Source organism: Pinus tabuliformis, chromosome 5_1 (genome assembly GCF_031772625.1).
Source record: "Pinus tabuliformis cultivar Carrire ecotype Pingquan chromosome 5_1, CPIR1, whole genome shotgun sequence".
Classification (NCBI taxonomy): Eukaryota; Viridiplantae; Streptophyta; class Pinopsida; order Pinales; family Pinaceae; genus Pinus; species Pinus tabuliformis.
This window is the reverse complement of record NC_142305.1, coordinates 212,430,344-212,446,170: the sequence shown is the minus strand read 5'-3', so window position 1 is coordinate 212,446,170 and position 15,827 is coordinate 212,430,344. Positions and strand designations below refer to the sequence as shown.

The window sequence follows — 15,827 nt, the reverse complement described above, 5'->3', positions numbered from 1 at the left end:
ATGAATATGAAAGCAGGGCGATGATAATTGTAAACAGGGAAAACAAACTTATAAGAACAAGAATAACAACTATCAACCATTTTGATAAGAAAATGAATACTGAGTATTAGAAGCACTTTCATATTGACACTGCATTGCAAACTAGGGTGATTAAAGATATGGGCAATGCCTCAATACAAAGGGCTTGTTAAATAGGGACATGTAGAAAATTGGAATTATAGTATATTTATGAACATGGATGGAGATGACCTTAGGTGTTACCAAAGAGCAATAGACTTTTATTTTCACGCACTTCTCATCATTCTACTATTAACCATTGATGCTAATTTATTACACAGTAGAAATAGGATTTGACTCATGTTGCAGGCTGCAGCCAAACTTGAAGGTGCAGTGGCACAGTTGGGAGGTAAACCATGATATTCTTCAAATTTTGGTCTGTTTTTGCTGGTTTTTCCTTCTATATGTCCAACAGTCTGCAATCAGCCCTGATGACCAGCATATATAATAAAATTATGTACAAAAATAGTCCATGAAAGCAACAGATTACATTATTAAGGGTGACTATGTATCAGCAGGAGTTTGGGAATCTTTTTAATGCATCCATCCCCAATTTTCTTTGTAGTGGAACTAATATCGTTCTTTGACCAAAACTGACCTTTCATAGGATTTTGACAATGTCGCATTGTTCCTTACCATTTATGACGTTAAGATTGAAAATTGCAATATGCCAATGGTGGCACCAGAACATTAAAGGTAGAGAGATTTACTATCGCATGGAAATTTGCAGTATATCTGATAGAAGAAATTTTCAGGATGCATTATGATGATCATTGTTATAGAGATTATTCAATCATAGCAAGGTCAACCAGTGCACATGGACACCTTTGTACTTTTATATTATTAACATTATAACCAGACTAGGCTTTGCCCTATGCATTTATTATCAGTTATTATTACTTATCATTTTGCATTATCTGTGCATTCCCTATGGAGGGTAATCCAAATCCAACAAGGCTAATGTAGGAGGTCTGAATTGTCTTCATACACCCTATGTATTACCCTTATCAGGTAAAAGGCTCTGAGCAACTATTAATATTAATCTTGCACCCATTGCTGTATGGTCACAGGTGAAATCAAGGCTGCTTGGAAGCAGGAGTGGGGAGCAGCATTTTCAAAAGCTCCCAGGTCCGGAGCAAATTTTTATATAATACATTTTGATGCTTATATTTCAACAAAAGCATGTACAATGATGAATTAGATAAAAAGCATAAAAACATGGATTAAACCATATAACATCAATCATCTAGAAGTTATAATCTTCATCAACCACATGTCCACAAGTTACAAGTTCTCATTTATATAGCATGGAAGGGTGCACATAACCAAAATAGCATCAAGTGCAAGCCATCTTTGAACCGAAAACAAATCAACCTATGTTGCCAGGAAACGTAGGTTCAGGAACAGGGATAGGTACGTCATTTTTTGAAACAGGGTGCGTGGATTCTTCGGGTGTATATTATAATTTATATATATAATATATAAATATTATATTTTACAAATTATAATATCTATGAATTTGTATATTTTTTAACTTTAAACAAGAAAACTAAATTATTTATGATTTGAACTTTAAAGATTTAAACATGCACATCATTGAACATTCAACATTCACATTGAAATTTCAAAATTTCTAATTTGATATCAAGTGCAAATTGGAGTTCACATATTAATAAGAATCATGATATATGTCCATTGTCATACTACATTCGAAATTTGCCTTAAGGCATCTCCAAACATGAACTAGGAAATTTTAAAATAGTAAAATAAAAATAGGTAATAGTGAACAATGGCTTCCTCAATCCATGTCATCCACATCCATGTCATCAGCATCACTCAAATCTTTAGTTAGCATACTCTCCAGGTAGGAATCACTTGCATCTTGAGGCTCCTGCTCATCCATAGCAACTAGAAGTAGCTCAATAAGGACATCTGGTTGTATCTCCTCGTCCACACACATAGCATCATCTATGTATCGGTCCTATCTCTTGAGAGGACCCTCCTTGTACCAAGGATCTTTTCGACATATGAGACGAACTATGCTAAGAATGTACACTAAGTTCTTTGCCATCTTTGAGCCCAACCTATTTCTCTTTACTAAATGAATAAAGGCATAAGTACTCCAATTCCTCTCACAAGATGAAGAACTAGCTACCTGGAATATTTGGGGAAGCCCATTAAATTAATTACAATTTTAAAAAATGAACACCAAAGAACCCAATTTTGGGGTTCCAAGTACCCATCATTGGGGTTCTTTGTACCCGTCAAGACAAAAGAACCCAATTTTTTTAATGGAGAACCTGATTCTTCATAGAAGAACCCGGTTCTTATGGGTTCTTCTCAGAAGCTCTCGTACCCGAATCTGGTACTTGGGGACGAGAACCTGGGACGGGTTCGAGAACCCCACCCCTGGGTTTACAAACCCGTGCAACATAGACATCAACAAATAGGCTCTAGATGGCCTCTAGCATCCAAAAAAAATCATGCTATAACAAATACCTACATATCATCAAAATCATTGCCTATCTTGGCATCTTTGTCATTAATATCACCCTCTAAGCAATTAACATAAGATAGAAACAATGTAGCATGTCAAGTCAAGATTTTGTTTGAGTGATGGGTACATTTTAGTAGGGTCATGATAGAGGAGCTCGACAACCAATGTCACTAACATCAAGGTACATGGAGGGCATGGTGTTCTTGATTAAATACAAGTTCCATAACCTAGTACATGACAAAATTCAATGGAAACATTGCAATCCCCCCAATCCTAAAATCCTAAAAACTAATAAGTTTGTTGGATTTTGAGTGAAATCTAAAATTCTACTCTCCATATGAAATCCAAAGAGGTCAAAAACACTCTCAAACATCCTAAGTCATTTCACGGTAATATTAAAAATTTAAGTAAAATGATGAAAATGAAAATGAGTGGGTCAGCCTAATATTCAGGGCTATGGACCTAGTATTGATATGCAATTCATGGTAATGTTAAATTCTTTAAGTAAAAGGATGAAAATGAAAACTTTTACTTTAAGAATCTAACATTGCCATGAATCGCATATCAATACTAGGGCCACAGGCCTGAATATTAGGCTACCCCACTCAAAAACTCTTGTTTCTTTGAAAAACAATTGTGTTTGGAACATCTTTGTGAAAAAAAAATTGCAAAAAAGCCAGGGAGCAATTTTTTTACAGCAGCACGCTCCCGGGTCACTCCCGCTCGAACCGCGCTTTGGGAGCGAATTGGAGGGGTGGAGGAGTGGTCGCTCTCCTGCAACACTCGGTGAAATCACATGTCATCAATCTTCTTGTGCAAGATGAGGCTATGATTGCACTACCATTGAGGAGGGACTCCATGAAAACTTAGACCTAGACATGTAACTGACCTTCCAAGTATGATGAACAACCTCTACAGAGAAAATATCATGCTTGACCGCTACTCCCTATTAATGTTATAGTCGATATGTATTCATATTGACTATAAGATACCATGTTTGTTATCTTCATGTATTTGAGAGGCTAACAATAGTGATGTGTTGGCTTTTGAATTTACTCCAAAAGTGTTTACACCATGTTTCCTGAGGTCCCCTATTCCCACTAAATTCCCCTAAAATTTGAAGGTGCTCCCACAAGTCCCCCGCTATGCGTCTCCCCATTCCCGCATCCCCCGATCATGGGAACTTGGTGGAACATAATGATTAACCCTTGGATGTTCTACAATGATTTTGTGCATTGGAGATGGCTTACTCGGTGATTGCGTGACCTCAATTGGGTGCTTGCATGTTGAGATTCCACACAATAACAACATGAAGGAAGTTGCTTGCTTGGAGAACATGCTACATTGGAGAAGGAGAATTGGGCATTCAAGAGGAGGGCATAGAGCCCTAAACAACATTACCTCAGAGTTTTGCATGGAGACATGGAGGTGACTTGGGGGCACATGAGTTGCAATAGTGTTCATGTAGGGAGAGTGGGCATAGTTGAGCACATTACTTAGGAGCAGAGTTGGAGTCCTTGGAGGCTTAAATGAGTGTTGGACATTTTTTCTTTAACCATGGTGAATTGGTAACTCGTTGGAGTAAATTATACGTCCAAAGGAGTGTTGGACATTTTACCAATGAAATCAGCAATGTTGTTAAGGTCCTAGCAACCTATTAAATGGACATACACAGGACAGGGATCCACCATCATCTTTGCCCAAGCTCCCACTATTTAGGCCCAGCACCCCCTTGATAACATGTAATGAATGTTCCTAGTGGAGGAATTCTTAATAACCCTCCATCAAATTCCGTTTTCCTTAGAAGTGGGTAGTTCTTAGGAATCAATCCCTAGGGCATCAACTTTTTAGCCTCCTTAGAGACGAATTTAGCTTATATTGAGCATCCTTGACTCCATATGCCCAAAGGACAAGGCACTAGTCCAAGTCCTTTGGTGATCATTCTTACTTTTCATTCATAATTTCCTCTCTTAAAATTTTGCCCCTTTTAAGGCTAAGACATCAAACTAGGACTTAGAGTGAAATCTTTAGGGAGAGGTTTTGTGGAGGCTAGAGAGTCTAAACATTAAGTGAAGGGTCTTGGCTACTTGACCTACAAATATGGTGGGCATCCACTTAATTTTTCTCCATAAAATCGTGTTGTCATAAGAGGTAAACCCTAGCTTCTTATTCCTCAACTTGAGGGCTTCCTTGAAGGTTGTATGAGCTTAGTCCTTGTTGAAGTATATCTTAAGAAGCCTTTTTTGTTCATTGCCTTAACATTGGAAATTCTTATACTCACGTAAAATTAACAAACCCTAGGTCTTCTTCCTCCCCTTTACAGGTCTTGTCTAGAAAGCATATTTCTTCTTAGTGAAGCCTAACACCTGAAATTTGAGTCTTTCTTAAGTGATTCTAGCCTATCACCTTACACCTCAACATTAGAATATTTTTCATAGGTGATCCTATCCTAACTGGACTCCTCCCATCAGTTAAAATCCATAAAGATCACGAGGCCTTGGTTGTGATGACAATGCGCCATTGCCCTATTGTTAACACCTAGTCTAGCTTTTAGTCATATGGTTTCCCTCTCCAAGGCCTGCTAGATTTGTGGTAACGGTGCATAGACCGAAGGGGAAGTTTTTGATCACTTCTCGAAGGATCTACAAGATCAAACATGCAGTTGATGGCAGTATCGAGAAGTATTAAGTGAGGTTCGTGGCGACAGGGTTCTCCCAGAAATGTTGGATGTGGAACCTGATTATCTTCCTGATTCAGAGGTCTTGTTTTAGACGCATTTGGATCCCAATCCCCGACGGGGGGTATGGGGGGACTTGCCTCGCCACTATTGTTGTCTGGTGGGTCCAAGGGGGGGCGGCTACATGTTTGGAGCCCCCCCCCCACCCCCCTACCGAGGGTTCGAGGGCAGCACCCCCGAAGCTAAAAATAGATGAAAAATTGCCTTGTAAAACATTGTAATTTTGCAGTGAATCTAGGTCGTTTATTAGACAGATGCTGACAATAGAAGTTATGTTAATTTAGGGTTTTTTGCCCTAGAAGGCAACCCTCGATTTATATGAAGGAACTGTATTGCGGTTGTGTATTATTATTCTGAGCGAGAAAGAGAGAGGAGATTGTGTGAGAGCAAAAAGGAAATTATGACGGATCTGTTGTAGGTTGTATCTCTTCATTTTGCTGGATAATATAAAAGGAAGGCCTGGTTGTTTCTCCGTGGACCAATGTTATCAGAACCGAACCAAAAAACCTTGTGGACCGGGAACCAGTCAAAACCGGACCTGAACCAGTAAAAACAAAACAAAACAAAATCGGTTGACCAAAAACACATAAAATATTCATATTTAAAGAAAAACATATATATTCATGTGCATCCATATGAATCCAAACCATTTATATACAAATATGCAAAAGTTTTCATTTACATAGCATGTAAGGGTGCACATAACCAAAATAGCATCAAGTGCAATCCATCTCTGAACCGAAAATACATCAACAAATAGGCTCTAGATGGCCTCTAGCATCCAAAAAAAATCGTGCTACAACAAATGCCTACATATCATCAAAATCATTGCCTATATTGGGGTCTTTGCCATCAATATAACCATTTAGGCATTAAAATAAGATAGAAAAAACGTCGCATGTCATGTCAAGATTTTGTCTCAGTGATGGGTACATTTTTAGTAGAGTCATGGTAGAGGACTTCGGCAACCAATGCCATTATCATCAAAGTACATAGAGGGCTTGGTGCTCTTTATTAAATACTAGCTCCATACCCTCGTACATGACAAAATCCAATGGAAATGTTGCAATCCCCCCAATCCTGAAATCTTGAAAAACTGTTAAGTCTACTAGATTTTGAGTGAAATCTAAAATTCTACTTTCTCCATATGAAATCCAATGAGGTTGGAACCACTCTCAAACATCTCAAGTAATTTCATGGTAATGTTAAAAATTTAAGTAAAAGGATGAAATGATCCTTTTACTTTAAGAATTTAACATTACCATGAATTGCATAGCAATACTAGGGCCATAGGCTTGATTATTAGGTTGAGGGCCATAGGCTTGAATATTAGGCTAGCCTAGGGGAGAGTAAGAAGTGTGCCAACTAACTAAAAAAAAAGGCAATATTTTTGCAGAAAACCGGTCGGTTCAGTGAAATAGGTTGGTTCGATACCAAACCAGTCATTTCCAGTTCAGACTGGTTTTGCCTCCAAACCCAGTCAGACCGGCCGGTTTTGCCGGAACCAGTTCGGTTCCGATAACACTATCATGGACGTAGCCCAAATTGGGTGAACCACATATATATGTGTCTCTCTTGTTTTATGTGTTTCTGTATTTTTGTTTCCACAATATTTTATGTATTTCATTGCTCTGTTAGTTAATAATTTCTAAGAAGAAAGAGGAGGTGGACTACGAGGAGACATTCACACCTGGCGCCAGATATGCATATATTAGAGTAGTTATGTCCATTGCTTCAAAGATGGGGTGGAGGATACATCAGATGGATGTGAAGATCGCTTTCCTCCATAAAGTGACTAAGGAGTAGGTGTATATTGAGAAGCCTCAAGGTTTTGAGGTATATGGGAGAGATTCTCATGTATGTAGATTGAAGAAGGCCCTCTATGGGTTGAAGCAAGCTCCACGCGCATGGTATGCTAGCATCAACAAATATCTTCTTGGTTTCCAATTCACCAAGAGTGAGGCACATCCCAACTTCTACTTTGTGTTTGTTGAGGGTGAACCGCTCATCTTGGTATTGTATGTGGACGATATCTTCTTGACGGGATCAAAGAAGCTCATAGGGATGTGCAAGGAGGATCTTGTTTCGGAACTTGACATTAAGGACATCGACTTGAAACACTACTCTTAGGATTGGAGATGTGGCAACAACTAGGAGAGATTTTCCTTGGGCAGGGCAAGTATGTAATGGAGATCTTGAGGAGATTCAGGATGGAGGAAAGCAGGCATATGTTTATACCTATGATCACTAATGTAAAGAAGTTGACCCCTTCTAAGGGTGAATTAGTGAATCCCACACTATATAGGCAGTTGATAGGTTTGTTGATGTATCTGGTCAACATTAGGCCAGATATATGTTTTATTGTGAATACACTCAACCAGTTCATGGTGGAGTCGAGACAGGTTCATTGGGTGGCAACGAAGCATGTGTTGAGATACTTGGGTGGGAGAGTAGACTTTGGACTGAAGTATGTCAAAGCTAGAGGAGTGGAGTTGCAAGGGTCCATAAATTTTGATTGGGCAGGGTGTATGGTGGAAAGAAAGTCCACATTTGGATGTTGTTTCAACTTGGGATCAACCATGATCTCATGGTTCAGCAAGAAGCAAGAGTCAATGGCACTCAGTTCAGCAAAGGTAGAGTACATGGTAGCCAGTACAACGAGTTGTGAGACAGTATGGCTTCGCAAGATGCTTGCGAGGTTATTTGAAAGAAAGAAAGAAAATTATTTTAACGTCCATGAGGCTAAAGATAGCCTATGGAACAAATTGCTTCTTCATTTGGTTGATGTATTCGACCCTTTTCTTGTGAAGCCTCACAATAAATACTCCCAACTTCTCGACAAACCCTTCACTAAATAGATTATCCCAAGAGCTAGCTACCAGAATATTTGCATAACTTTCCCTATTGTCTTTGAAGGCCTCGCATTCTAAAATGAAGTTCTTTTTTGTTTCCACTTTTCTGGAAGAACAAAAAATACATACTCTTTCCTCCCACACTTATTTTGGCCTTTTCCAGTGCCCTCTTTCACAACGGAGTTGATGAGAATTAGTCCTTAACTGAACAATAAGAAATTTGGCTCTCCAAGAAATATTGGCCTTTATGTACGCTTTTTTATTGATGATTATGAGTGGGATTAAACACTTCTATATAGTATTTTTTTCTTTCTCCCTAGCTCCTTATCCCAAGTACGCTTGTGGAACTTATCCACTATGATAATTAGAGTTGCATTAAGCTCTCTGAGAATCCTATGTCTCATGAACAATACAAGCATATCAAGATAAGATATCACTTCATCAAAAACTAGGTCTGGAAGGGTGTTGCGAGACTGCAGAATATTTCTACAGAGGGCCAAGTGGCAAATGTTCTCACGAAGATTCTAGCAAAGGGAAAGTTTGTGAAGTACTCAGATAAATCAGGGATAGTGGAGAATCCCTTCCTTGCTAGGAGGGACTATTGATGTGAGTAGCTTCGGAAGGTCTTCTACATCGGCTTGGTGTTTTAGCATGTGGAAGACATTATTTGCCTTTGCTAGTGATTTATGTCTTCTTTCCTAGGTCTAACTTATGAAAAGTACAGTAATTAAAGTAAATTAATTATTGTGGACTATTGAGTTATTTTCTAAGGATAAATAATTTAATTATTTATGTAATGTTCCAAATTGGAATTTACAGCAAATAACAGAGGCATGTACAAGGAAGCAGCAACAATAAACAAATTCCAAACATGCACATCAAAATACACAAGAAATTGAGCCAAACAACTGAGCCATTTTATTGACACAAAAATTTGAGTACATAAATGGAAAGGAATGATAGAATTTGGGCCTACTATGCAAGCTAACAAACCCCAAGTGAGATCTCACTAATCCAACTGCTGGAAATGACTCCCACAAAATCTACGCACTGCCCAGAAATTTTGCTAACTACTGTTGGAAGGAAACTGAAATGCTAACCTTAATGATGTCTAGATCGATCTGAAATTGCAGCCATGGACTCCTCTCCTATAACTCAAAAATACCCAAAGTTTGGCCTAACTCCAAGCCAAAATCGAACCCACAATGTAATGCACACTGCCCATCTTGTTAGAAAATGTGAAATGGCAGCTTATTATTTTTATTTTCCCTATTCTTGATATTTGCTTATGAATCTTAATTATCTTCTTTATGTTCTTAAGTTAGATCTTTTCATCAAACAAAATCAAGAATAGCGACAACAATAGAGGACATAGATATAGGCTCTCAGCCAAGGCAAAATCGCTCTAGGGGGAAAACCCGGACACTCTTCTCTTCTTAGAATCTGCTTCAAATGAGATATAAAGACCCAATTCCAAGACCAAGTCCTCCCAGTACCAAGTCATCCCTTCCTCAAGTCCTTCATTCTGAACCAAATAGCTACGATGGTAGAGAAGTACAACTCCATAATGGTGAAAGATGTCTGGAAGGTAGTGCCAAGGCCTCAAGACAGATCGGTGGTAGGTTCGAGATGGATCTACAAAATTAAATACGCTACAAACGACAGTGTGGAAAAATACAAAGCCAGGTTTGTGGCTAAGGGGTATGCTCAGAAGGAAGGAATTAACTACAAAGAGACCTTCGCCCCAGTAGCCAGGTATACGTCTATTAGAACCGTGATATCCCTTGCAGAACAGATGGGATGGGATATTCATCAAATGGATGTCAAAACGGCATTTCTGAACAGGGTGAGAGAAGCAGAGGTATACATTGAACAGCCAGAAGACTTTGAGACACGTGACAAGAAGTCTCATGTATGTAGATTGAAGAAAGCCTTGTATGGGCTGAAACAGACACCTAGAGCATGGTATGGTCGAATTGATGGCTACTTGCAGAAAATGGGATTTGTCAAGAGTGACACAGATCCAAATCTCTACTATCTGGTTGTAGAGAATGAGCCTCTAATCCTAGTATTATATGTGAATGATCTCTTCCTTATAGGATCATCCAGGCTCATCGGGGACTGCAAGAAGAATCTAGCCACAGAATTTGTCATGGATTTGGGACATATACATTATTTCCTGGGGTTGGAAGTTTGGCGGCAAAAAGGGGAGATCTTCCTTGGACAAGGGATATATGCTACAAAAATTCTGAAGAGATTCAGGATGGAGGATTGTAGACCCGTGGCTACTCCAATGATCACCAACCAGAAGAAAATTGATGCATCAGAAGACAAGGATGTTGATCCCACCTTATACAGGCAGCTCATAGGGTCCCTGATGTATCTGGTCAATACTAGGCCAGACATTTGTTACGCTGTCAACACCCTCAATCAGTTCATGGTGGAGTCGAAGAGGGCGCACTAGGCAGCAGCCAAACATGTTCTCAAATATATCCAGGGAACAGTCGATTATGGACTCTTGAACACCAAGAGTAAGGATATCAGATTGAGTGGATTTACTGATGCAGATTGGGCTGGAAGTTCAATGGATCGGAAAAGTACCTCTGGGTACTGTTTCAACATTGGATCGGGAATGACCTCCTGGTGCAGTAGGAAACAGAAATCCGTAGCTCTGAGCTCAGCTGAGGCAAAATATATGGTTGCAAGCACAGCTTCATGCGAGGCCATATGGCTTAGAAAACTGCTTGTGAACCTATTTAGAAGAAAGATGGAGGCGACCAGGATCATGTGTGATAATCAAAGTTGCATCAAGCTCTCTGAGAATCCAGTGTTTCACGATCGGTCAAAGCATATTGATATCCGGTGTCACTTTGTCAGAGACTGTGTCCAACGAGGAGCTGTACAATTGAGCTACACTCCTACGGGAGAACAGGTGGCAGACATCCTCACCAAGGCCCTTGGAAGAACAAAGTTTGATTATTTCAGGGAAAAGATGGGGATGATAAAGAATCCATTTTAGTAGCAGAAATGGGGGTGATGTTGCAGTGCAGTAGCAGTCAGCAATAGCACGATGCAACATGATGAGAAGAGGTTGTAGTGCAGATGCAATGTTGGGAAGAAGGACCAACAGCAGCACGGATGCAGAGGGAGTTGCAGTGCAGATGCAGTGTTGGGAGAAAGGACCAGCAACAACACAGATGCAGAGGGAGCTACCGTACAGATGCAGCAATGGCAGAGGCAGATCCATGCGCAACAGTACAGGATGCAGCAGTGTAGAGGATGTTGGGCGGGGAGGCCTACCATCAACATAGGTACGGGTGCCATATAATCAAAGTGATGCTTAGTATGGAGTATTACTAGAGCATAGTCCTTACTAAGAGGGAGTGTTGATTTGGGGTAGCATCGGATGTGCTCTAGCCTTGAAAATTGGTGGAAAGGCTAAAGCACATGAGATCTCCAAGACCCAGAAATGGTTTGGACAAATTGTACCCCGTATGGGAGATATTAAAATAATTAATATTTTTAATGGAGTTCCTAAGTCTAAATTTACGAAAAAAAAAAATATTAATGGGTATTAATATAAAATTGGGTTAAAAGGTTCCCAATGTCATGGATCGAACCAAATCTAATCTTAGTCGCTGATTAGAGATTTAATCTCGGTAGTTGAAGGACCAACAGGAAAAGTATAAGAAGAGGCTTGAGGGTTAATTGGAGAACACACTGAGGGAGACCAGTAAGTTCGATTTCTGGAGCGAGGTTAGCTGAGAAATTCGAACTAGTGGTCTGGAGAGCAGCAAGAGGTAGCGGGTATGGAACAGAGAGTCAGGAACAGCACCAGAGGACCAGCGCAGAGGTTAGAGAGGCAGACGCAGAGCCTCTCAAGCAGACATAGAGGCAGCAGAACTACGCAGTCACTGGGGGCCTGCATGGGTGACGCAAAGAGGCAGGAGCTGACGCAGAGGGTTTGGGAGCTACGGAGAGGCCAGCAAGCCTAACTCTGAGACTGGGAGAAGTGCTGGAGAATTCTTTCTCTGTTGGGTAAGCCGGTTTGGCACCCAGTTGTACTGAAGAATTACTGAATAATAAAAATCCTCCTCTGTTGCACCGGTTTTCCCGCATTGGGTTTTTCCGAGGACAATTGTCCAAAATATCTGTGTTGATGTGTTTGATTCTTGTGCACATATTTGTTTCTGTATTATGGTGTGATATCCACAGCAAAATTTATTTTAATGTTTAGTGAAGGGTTTTCGTAAGGGAAATAAGTAGGTAAAATAAATCAGTTGTTTGCGTGATAGAATTTTCACATGGTATCAGAGCAAGTAATCAAAGACAGGAAGGGAAAATCAATTATGGGTCGAGACCATGATGCAGAGGCATCTACGTCAAGAGACTCGCACAGATTTTCAGAAAAATTACATAAGAGACAGTAATTTCGATTTCTCTATGTTGGCTTCCAGGCTGGAAGAAGAAGTGGTTTGTGTGACTAGCTCTGCATCATCAAAGGTATGGTATATAGACAATGGAGCCTCTTGGCATTTGACAGGAAACTGGGAATGTTTCTCAAATTATCAGGAGGAAAGGATGAATTTTCATATCACCATGGGTAATAAGGCAAAGTGTACTCCAGTAGGGAAGGGTACCATAGATTTTCAAACAGAAACAGGAGAGTGGTTCGTGCTACCAATGTGTTGCATGTACCAATATTGGGGATGAACTTACTTTCCGTGTCGCAACTTCAAGGCAAAGGCTATGACGTTTTCTTCATCAAGGAGAAAGTATACACCAAACACCCAAGCTGGAAAAAGAAAGTGCAAATTGGGATTAGAATTAACAGGTGGTACAGATTACAACTAGAATCACCAATGGCACTAATATGCAATCATGGAGACAAGGATTTGAACGAACTATGGCACAGAAGAATGGGACATTTGCACCATGGGGCTCTGAGAATTCTCAGGAACACTGTAACAGGAGTTATGGATCTTAGTACAAAACGAGATGATGTATGCAGAGGTTGTGCTCTGGGAAAGTATGCTAAAGAAGCATTTCCTAGAAGTAAAAACAGGGCCAAGAGTGTACTAGGATTGCTACACTCAGATATCTAGGGACCTACGTCCACTAAGCTCTTAGTGGTGTCGAGTACTTCGTCACCTTCATTGATGACCACTCAAGGAAAACTTGGATTTATTTTCTGAAAACCAAGGACGAGGTTTTTTAGTCGATTCAAAAAATTCAAGGCTCTGGTGGAGAATCTAACTGAGAAGAAAATAAATTTTTTGCGCTCAGATAATGGTGGAGAGTATCTCGATAAAGACTTCATTGATTTTTGCGCTAAGGAGGGCATCAGAAGAGAGTGGACAGCTCCTTACAATCAGGAGCAGAATGGAATAACAGAAAGGAAGAACAAGACTATCGTAGAAGCAGCTAGGGCCATGATGTATGATCAGGATATGCCAAAATTCTTGTGGGCAGAAGCACGCAACATGACAGTCTATGTTCATAATAGAACTCCTCATCGGGCATTGGGCAAGATTACTCCAAACCAAGTCTTCAAAGGGAAAACGCCTGAAGTCAGTCATTTCAGGATATTTGGGAGCTTAGCATATTGCCGCATACCCGAGGAAAAGAGGAAGAAGTTGGATCAAACTGCAGAGAAGGGATATCTAGTGGGATATAGCGAGAACGCTAAGACATATAGAATCTATCTTCCAGGGAGAATGAAGGTAGTCATTCGACGAGATGTGAAGTTCATGGAGGACAGGGCTTTCAAAAAAATTCGAGAAATGCCTTCCGATGAGCAGTCAAAAGAGGATCCGTTTTTCAAACCTCTTCAACCAACGGAAGTAAAGAATTCTTCCTCGGATCAGGAAGAATCACAGGAGGAGGAGGAGCTAACAGAAGCACCTGCTGGCATAGGAAGAACGAGCAGGGAACTTCGTCAGATTCTGCGAGATGCAAAGGATTTCATCAGTGCACCAAGGAACAACAGAAGGGAGCGGAAACAACCAGATAGATATCAAGCATTAGTAGCTCAGGATGGGGAGCCTACCAGTTTTTAGGAGGCTACTCAACATGAGGTTTGGTTGGATGCGATGATAGAGGAGTACAACTCCATAATGGTGAACAATGTCTCGAAGGTAGTGCCAAGGCGTCAAGACAGATCAGTGGTAGGTTCGAGATGGATCTACAAGATTAAATACGTTGTAGACGGCAGTGTGGAAAAATACAAAGCTAGGTTTGTGGCTAAGGGGTATGCTCAGAAGGAAGGAATTGACTACAAAGAGACCTTCACCCCAGTAGTTAGGTATACATCTATTAGAACCGTGATCTCTCTTGCAGCACAGATGGGATGGGATATTCATCAAATGGATGTCAAAAAGACATTTCTGAACGGGGTGATAGAAGAAGAGGTATACATTGAACAGCCAAAAGGCTTTGAGAGAAATGAGAAGAAGTCTCATGTATGTAGATTGAAGAAAGCCTTGTATGGGTTGAAACAAGCACCTAGAGCATGGTATGGTCGAATTTATGGCTACTTGCAGAAGATGGGATTTGTCAAGGGTGACGCAGATCCAAATCTCTACTATCTGGTTGTAGATAATGAGCCTCTAATCCTAGTATTATATGTGTATGATCTCTTCCTGACAGGATCATCCAGGCTCATCGGGGACTGCAAGAAGAATCTAGCCACGGAATTTGACATAAAGGATTTGGGACAAATGCATTATTTCCTGGGGTTGGAAGTTCGGCAGCAAAAAGGGGAGATCTTCCTTGGACAAGGGAGATATGCTACAGAAATTCTAAAGAGATTCAGGATGAATGATTGTAGACTCATGGCTACTTCGATGATCACCAACTGGAAGAAAATTGATGCATCAGAAGACAAGGATGTTGATCCCACCTTATACAGGCAACTCATAGGGTCCCTGATGTATCTGGTCAATACCAGGCCAGACATTTGTTACGCCGTAAACACCCTCAGTCAGTGCATGGCGGAGCCGAAGAGGGCGCACTGGGAAGCAGCCAAACATGTTCTCAGATATATGCAGGGAACAGTCGATTATGGACTCATGTACACCAAGAGTAAGGATATCAGATTGAGTGGATTTACTAATGCCGATTGGGCTGGAAGTTCAAAGGATCGGAAAAGTACCTCTGGGTATTGTTTCAACATTGGATCGGGAATGACCTCCTAGTGCAGTAGGAAACAAAAATTCGTAACTCTGAGCTTAGCTGAGGTGGAATATATGGTTGCAAGCACAACTTTGTGCGAGGCCATATGGTTTAGAAAAATGCTTGTAAACCTATTCAGAAGAATGATGGAGGCGACCAGGATCATGTGTGATAATCAGAGTTGCATCAAGCTCTCTGAGAATCCATTGTTTCACGATCGGTCAAAGCATTTTGATATCCGGTGTCACTTTGTCAGAGATAGTGTCCAACGAGGAGTTGCACAATTCAGCTACTCTCCTATAGGAGAACAGGTGGCAAACATCCTCACCAAGGCCCTTGGAAGAACAAAGTTTGATTATTTCAGGGAAAAGATGGGGATGATAAAGAATCCATTTCAGTAGCAGAAATGGGGGTGATGTTGTAGTGCAGTAGCAGTCAACAATAGCACGATGCAACATGATGAGAAGAGGTAGCAGTGCAGATGCAGTGTTGGGAAGAAGGACCAACAGGA

General features: G+C 40.5%; 1 protein-coding gene across 2 annotated transcripts in view; it reads right to left on the bottom strand.

Annotated features, from left to right (window-relative positions):
• APC6 (anaphase promoting complex 6) overlaps positions 1–15,827 on the bottom strand; it is a 320,808-nt gene that overhangs the window by 240,903 nt on the left and 64,078 nt on the right. The gene's annotated exons all lie outside the window — the stretch shown is intronic.